The sequence below is a fragment of the Phaenicophaeus curvirostris genome, chromosome 12, assembly GCF_032191515.1.
Source record: "Phaenicophaeus curvirostris isolate KB17595 chromosome 12, BPBGC_Pcur_1.0, whole genome shotgun sequence".
Taxonomy (NCBI): Eukaryota; Metazoa; Chordata; class Aves; order Cuculiformes; family Cuculidae; genus Phaenicophaeus; species Phaenicophaeus curvirostris.
In genome coordinates, this window is record NC_091403.1 from 9,507,071 (window position 1) to 9,514,230 (window position 7,160).

A 7,160-nucleotide genomic window follows, 5' to 3' on the forward strand; every position below is an offset into this window, starting at 1 on the left:
CAGCCTGGCCTTTTATACCTTTCTCCAAAACAAACCCAAGACATACCCAACATAATTTGAAATTTGGAGCTCCCACTTGATTATTGCCACTGAAGTAAGCATGTGAGGTGAGCGGGGGAAGCATTGCTATTAAATGGAAAAAAATGAACAAGACAACAGTTACTTTGAAGTTACAGGATTTTGGCTGCTCTGCACTGATTGCTTGAATGGTTTTTTTTTTCTTGTGAAAAGCTTTTTCATAAGGCACAGCTTCATTTCTAAAATGTTAACAAAGCTAAGGCCCCAGAAGCAGGCAAAAAAATTAGAAATGTTGACATATTTGAAAGCGTTAAAAAATAATCCCTTTCCATTTCAGGACGGAAATGCAAGCATCTCTAGCAGTGTACACCACTATGCTGAGGGTACCCAGGGCTTTGCAATGGGGAAAGGAGCAAAACCAGCCCAAGCTACATGTGAGCAACAAGAAATTCATTATCAGTGTGTTATTACCTGATGAGTAATGACTTCAGCTTCTTAACAGCAAATAGTAAAAAATTGCTGACCAACAGGACTCTTGGAATGAGACAGATACCCTGCACTCCTCTTCTTTCTGAGTTTTGGGCCTATTCTGATCCCAGACCACTCAGTCTGCATGGCACATCACATTCATTTCAATTATATGTTATTCCAGTCTGGGTAAGCCAGAAGGTCTCTGTAAATGTTTATGAGTGCAAGTGGCAGAGCATGGTCACCTTCCACTTGGAATCCCTCAGTACCACCAGTCTGAAGATGTATGGAGGTAGATGGGAGGGATAGGAGACAGGAGACTGTTTTGCTTTCCTGGTTGGGCAGTTATCAAAAATGACACAGAGAAATCAGGGACAGCTTTGCTCAAAGGATCAGGAGGACAATGAGCCTAATGAACTCAGCATGAACATCCCAATTATCTCCCTAGTCTTGTTTCAGGTGTCTCATAGGCTTCTGCTTTGATGGTGCCCCATAGGGACCGAGATGCTTGACTTGGAAAAAGATGCAGGATGATATGAAGGGAGCAGCAGCTAGGGTCTGAGAGACATGACCTGCTGAGGCAGGCAATGAAGTACTTAGAAGAGGAAGGAGCAGAGAGAAAGGGAGTCAGGGAAGGTAAGGCAGCAAGGAATCACAGGGCCCTGCTGGGGCTGTGATTGAGAGGGAAGAGGAAGCAGAGGTGACTGATTAAAATAATGTTGGCTCTTGAATGTGTCTGACATTTGGATGAGACAGTGTCTCTAGTAAGTATTCAAAGCAATAACTGCCCAGACTGGCTTCCTTCACCAAAGAAATACAGCATTCCTCTGGATGTAGAAGCAAAAACCTTGATTTAATTTTTGGAAGGAGTGCCTTGAAATGTTTTTAATTACCAAGTAAATTAAGAAGCTTAAAGGCAGGCAAAAGTCTGGCCAGTTCCCTGAACACCTAAACTGCTGAACCTCATTTAAGACAATCCCAACTTCTGTGCATCTCTCATTTGAAAAGAAGATGATTAAGTGAACTGGAATAATTCTGTGAGTAAAAGAAAAGCAACCTCTACTTCAGGAGGAGGAAAACTCACTTGTAGCACACATTTCAGTCTTTGTTCCATTTGTCTTTCAACATCCAGCAATCAAAAGAATTAAAAGGATTAAAAAGCACGCACACAACAAGTGATGACTTAATACATCAAAGGAGGTGTGATGACGAGTGGAACAGGAGCCAAGGAAAGCGACAGCTTCAAATTAGAGCTCGAAAGCCTTCACGTGAAGCAGTCCCAACACAACACATGGATCCCTCTAAAACAAAATTGCAATTCAAAATGAAGTCTGGGATAAAAGCAGAGCAAAAAGCACTTGTTGATGTTTCTAATGTCTCTGTGCCCCGTGACACATCAGATTAGAGATCGCCTAAGCACAGACCTTTCTGTAGTTAATGTCAGTGCAAAGCTACTTGCCCAGTGATGTATTAGTTTGGGCTGTGCTGCTAGACAGACAGAAAGGTTAGATATGTCTGCCCGCCCCCTTCACCTCTAAGGTATTGTCAAACACTTTTTTCCTAAAATGAACAAATTTTCTTAACAGTGTATTTTTTCCTTTCCCAGCTGCAGTTAATGGCAGAGACCCTAATCTGTAGTGACAGGAGAGTCTCAGCACAAGGTTCCCAGACAGATTTAGCCTAATTAAAACGTCCACTGAAGTAACATTCAAAAGCTACGTGCAGCCTTATAAATAACCCACACAGCTGTAAATTGAGTATTTTCTCACACTTACAGGAAAGCGCCTGGCTTGCCGTGTGCTCCAAAATGATCCACAACTACCCCCCAAATGGCTGTAAATGAGAACAAATTAATGGGGGGGGGGGGGGTGAGGGGGGGGTGCCTGATGACCCACACTGCTGTGCGTGCAGGTGCAGAAGAGTTTCAGGGCACTGACAATCCCATTTTCAACTGTATCACACTCAATGCCTGACAAAAATCATGTTTGTTGGATACAACAAGCAATCTAGTCAAAATGGTAGAGTCATGGAGTTGCCTTCAGCACATTCAGCATGTCCCTGCAGATCAGAAATGATCACCCGTAGCTGAATATCATCAGCCACCAGCAGGAAGCTGGCTTCTTCCACACTCCCACCTCCCTTGACTGAAATGTTACAACAGATCGTGCTGGAAGTACTCATTTCTTTCAGTGCAGTCAGTCTGCCCAGCTCGAGTCCCTTCCCTTGGGATACATTGATGCTGTATCACACTGACATGATGTTGCTTCAATTGGCACTCCAAGGGGAATGTGATTCCCCTTCTACACAAAGAACTGAGATTTCAGAACGTACTTTTCATTTCAAATCGAAACAAAGAGAAAGTACACACTTGCTGTCTCAGGGCAATGCATACTCAGATACTTCACTGGATTGGGTCCTCAGTGTACATAGTATCAATAAAGTTCATTGTTAGGAACCACAATATAGAATTTCAATGCCTTGATTTAAGCACCTCCTGGTCACCTGGGACATAACGGCTGCTGATGTTGTTACAGTGGAACATCTTGCGGTTACTCAACAACATCAACACACTGCAATGCAGTGTGAAACTCGGAGTGTTTGGCCACTTACAGAGGGTGGTTGGTTTTCTGCCAGTACATCTGGCAGTACTGCTCCTAGTTTCTATCTCCAGAGAATAGTACAGCAAGGCACCATCAATATCGGCCAGCTTTGTTATACAATAAATGCAGAAGCGATACGTTTTCCAGGCACACAGTAAATCTATGCTAAATGAATATTGTATTTGCTGCTCAGATATATGAATTTCTTATCTTCCCTCCAATTGGAAGTCCAAACTGATGGTGGTATGAAGCAACAGGGGAGGGGTCAAAACACTCTAGCTGAAGACATGCTATTCGGCCTTTCATAATGGCCAATAGCAGACAATCAGGTTTTCAATTAACTTCCTATGTATGATGGAGTCAGGTAGCTCTTCTATTAGCAGTACTTCAAAAGGCCAAAGAAACAGCAACACTTGTCCTCTTGAAGTACCACAACTTCTCAACAGACTTAGGGGTTTGCAACTTCAAAGAAGCCCTGAGTCAAAATTTGACCCTGATTACAGAGCTATTAGAAGGTTAAAAAAAGGGCAAGTTGAACAGAGGATATAGTTGAAGGTATATCTCTAGCTTTCTAAAAAGAAACAAGAAAGAGAATTAATTTCTCATTGGTTAGTGAGACGATGTTATTTGCTGGTCTGTAGATGAGAGCTGTCTCTGTTAGCAATGCAAGTAAAGTACAGGGTCATGCATGGATAAACAGGAGGTGTTTGAAGATCTCCTCAATAGGTATCTGCAAGGAAAATTTGGGAAGTATAGGAGATGCAATTTAGATAAGCCTTTGAGGGAGCTGAGCTGGTGATAGAAGGTGAAAGTCTTTCTCCTAGCTAGGTTCTTCCAGGGAAGAGCTAAATGGGAAGTACTTGTGCAGTTCCAAATGTGACATCAAAAAATGTCCTTAGGGCATCTTTTAACAGAAGAAATCCTTTCTACCACCATTAGCAGTGCAGTTGAGCTTAGAAACAAATACACAACTTCTTCAGTGGACCAGTGGCCTTAAGAAGCCCAGTTCTCACTCATGATTACCCCTCATTCATTAAAGAGATCTCAGCCCTGAAGGTTTCCATCCTCCCTTCCTGACCCCCACCCTCCTACTCTCCATTTCTTTTCCACACCACTTGTACAAGGCAATAAAAAACACATGCTGTGGCTGTGTCAGTTCTGTGCATCTGCTGACCAGCCTTCTAGGCCAATGCAGGATAGGTAATACAGCAATCCTCATTAAGCAGAAATGTGTAAATCAAACTCCTCTAACTGTTCTGCTCAAAGGGACATAATTTCTTCTGTCCAGAATGGCTGAAATTGGTCAATTAATTCAGAGACCATTACAGGAAGACTGAGGAACTGGCAGACTAAAGGTGAGGGGGCATGTGATTATGAATTCTTAGCCTCTTGGGAAACTAGGCTAAAAATAGCAATAGATTGATAAAGCATCAAACTATGAGATGCCCTGAAGATGCCTGTTTGCGGCACCACTGAAGCAAAGGTGAGCAGGGAAATCCTGAAAAATTGCTCAGAAAAGAAGTTCATCAGCGGAATGTCAGTGGTTGCTACTATCTGTCTATTCTCTGGCCTCAGGAAAAGCATAATTGCATTTCAGCTTAACTGTAAGGAAAAGATGGTGAGACACTCCTTTTCTCTGATCACATAAGATGTTCTACCAGGGAGAACCACTGTCTCCCCCTACAGGGAGATCCCTATCAAAGGCTAATGAGTCTGCTAACGAGGATAACCACAGCTGCCGATCTCGAGCTCCAGAGAGACAACTTGCAGAGCAAAATGTGCAGACTTCAGTTCCTGAGGGAGAACACCACAGGAAGACAATACTGGGACACCCTGGAGTAAAGTTGAATGTAGTCACACGAGTTGAACGAAGGAACACTGTGCTGATAAAAATTGTATTACTTCAGTGCAAAATTCTGATTTGCTTCTTTCCTCTTGTTGTAAGTCAAGGGAATATGTTCTTCCTTCCCCACCGGCAACACTCATTTGGATGCAAGTGGGAATTGCTTTTGGTGCTGTTCCTGCCTCTTCTCTTTGACAGACAGGAGAGTGCTTATTAGAGCAGATGCACAGAACATAGGAGAAAGCCTGATCACATTCCCGGTGTTCATCAGAGAAAATTCAGGTAAATTTCTGTCCACCCCGCAGTGAAACATTCGCCAGTCTTCCCAGCCGGTTCAAGAACGACTTAAGCTCAAACAGCACTTTGATTAACAGTGCAATGGGCATTGCTGGTCTCTCCCAATATGATGAGTGGCAGATTTAAGCATAACTTCTCCCACCATAAACCCACCAGAATCCCTCAGATTAAATGCTGTTCAGGGGAAGAAATTCCCACATCTCAGCAAGACCTAGGAGAGGACTAGGCAGACTAGCCAGCAACCCAGAACTCAGTCTCCAGCTCAGAGCAGATTATCATGGCAGAACCTGGTCCTTATCTTATACTGCAGATAACACATGCTGTCCTGCCTCTCCTGAGCACTTAACAAAAAGTAGCCTCCCTATTCTAAGCCTGTTCCTGGTCATATGCACCTCATATCCTGTGTTCACTGCAAGACAGACATTGAGGGGCGGGAGTCTGTCCAAAGAAGGGCAACAAAGTTGGTGAAGGATCTGGAGCACAAGTCCTGCGAGGACTGGTTGAGGGAACTGGAAGAAAAGGAGACTGAGGGGAGACATTATTGCTCTTTAGAACTACTTGAAAGGCGGTTGTAGTGAGGATGGTGTTAGTCTCCTCTCCCAAGTACCAGGTGATAAGACAAGAGGAAAGGGCCTCAAGTTCTGCCAGACAAGGTTTAAAATGAGTATTGGGAAGTATTACTTCACTAAAAGGGTTGTCAAGTGTTGGAATAGACTGCTCAGGGGAGTGGTTGAGTCACCATCCCTGGAGGAATTTAAAGGACCTGTAGACGTGGTGCTTAGGGACATGGTTTCATGGTGGACTTGGCAGTGCTAGGTTTATGGTCGGACTTGATGATCTTAAAGGTCTTATACAACCTAAACAATCCGTGACCTCACTACTTAGCAGCCCTTTGTGCCATCGGATTACCACATATTTGAACAAAATCCAGACAAGAAGGAAAACAGAAAGTGGAGGCGAGGGGGTCAGGAGGGGCTGCAGTCTCACCTACAGTCTGTGTGGCTGAGCAGTGGGATTTTTGATTCTCTGTTGCTGTGCCAGAGCAATATGAAACTTCCTGCTGCCAAGAAGGGAAAGGGAAAGAAAAAAAAAAATAAAAAGAAAAGAGAACCTTGTGAGAGGCATGTTGCTGTTACAGAAAAAAACAGATACCAGATCAAAAAGGTCTAGTTAAAGACAGTACATATGCCAGCTCCAAGGGATTTCAAATATTTATAGTTTGCTACATTTTTAATCTTTAAAAGTTGCAGGGATGCTGCTCATGGAATATGATGTGAGCATATCCCATGTCTGACATGACTGTGACTTGTAAACTGCTGCAACGGTGGGAAGGGGAAGGTAGACTCGCACAAGGGTTTCTGAGGCTCATCTCACTGCAGGACTGTTGGGGTTTGTCCCTGTACCCTAGAAAGAATATCTGAAAGACGCCCTTACCTGCTGACTCTGGCCCTGTTTCTGCCTCTAGCTATTCCATCCCAGGCAACACATACAGCACTTTCAAAAGTACTCTTGCTGCAAGCAGAAAGGTGCAAAGGAGATATGGTGTAAGATGATTGCCTTAGACTCATTGCCACCAGTCCAAGATATGTTATCCCACCTCTGACACAGATGGCAAAAGAGTCTCCATTCTACTGCATAGCCTAAATAGATTTCTTGCCTTCCATATGATTAATAACCTGAAGCAGATTAATATTTAAGATCACACTGGGGAGTAATTTGCAAGGTACAAGTGAGGTTTTGATTCTTCTGGTACAGAAGCATGGACTGAAGTGCTTTAGCAGGAGTTTAGTGTGTGTGCAGAACACCTTAAACACACACAGGACTAATGCTTCTAACACAGGTGCTGGAATTCATTATTATTTCAGCTCGTGTCAGCTTTGATTAGAAGATATTTCAGGTATGCTTGCTCATATGCCTCTTCTCTTCCCATGTTT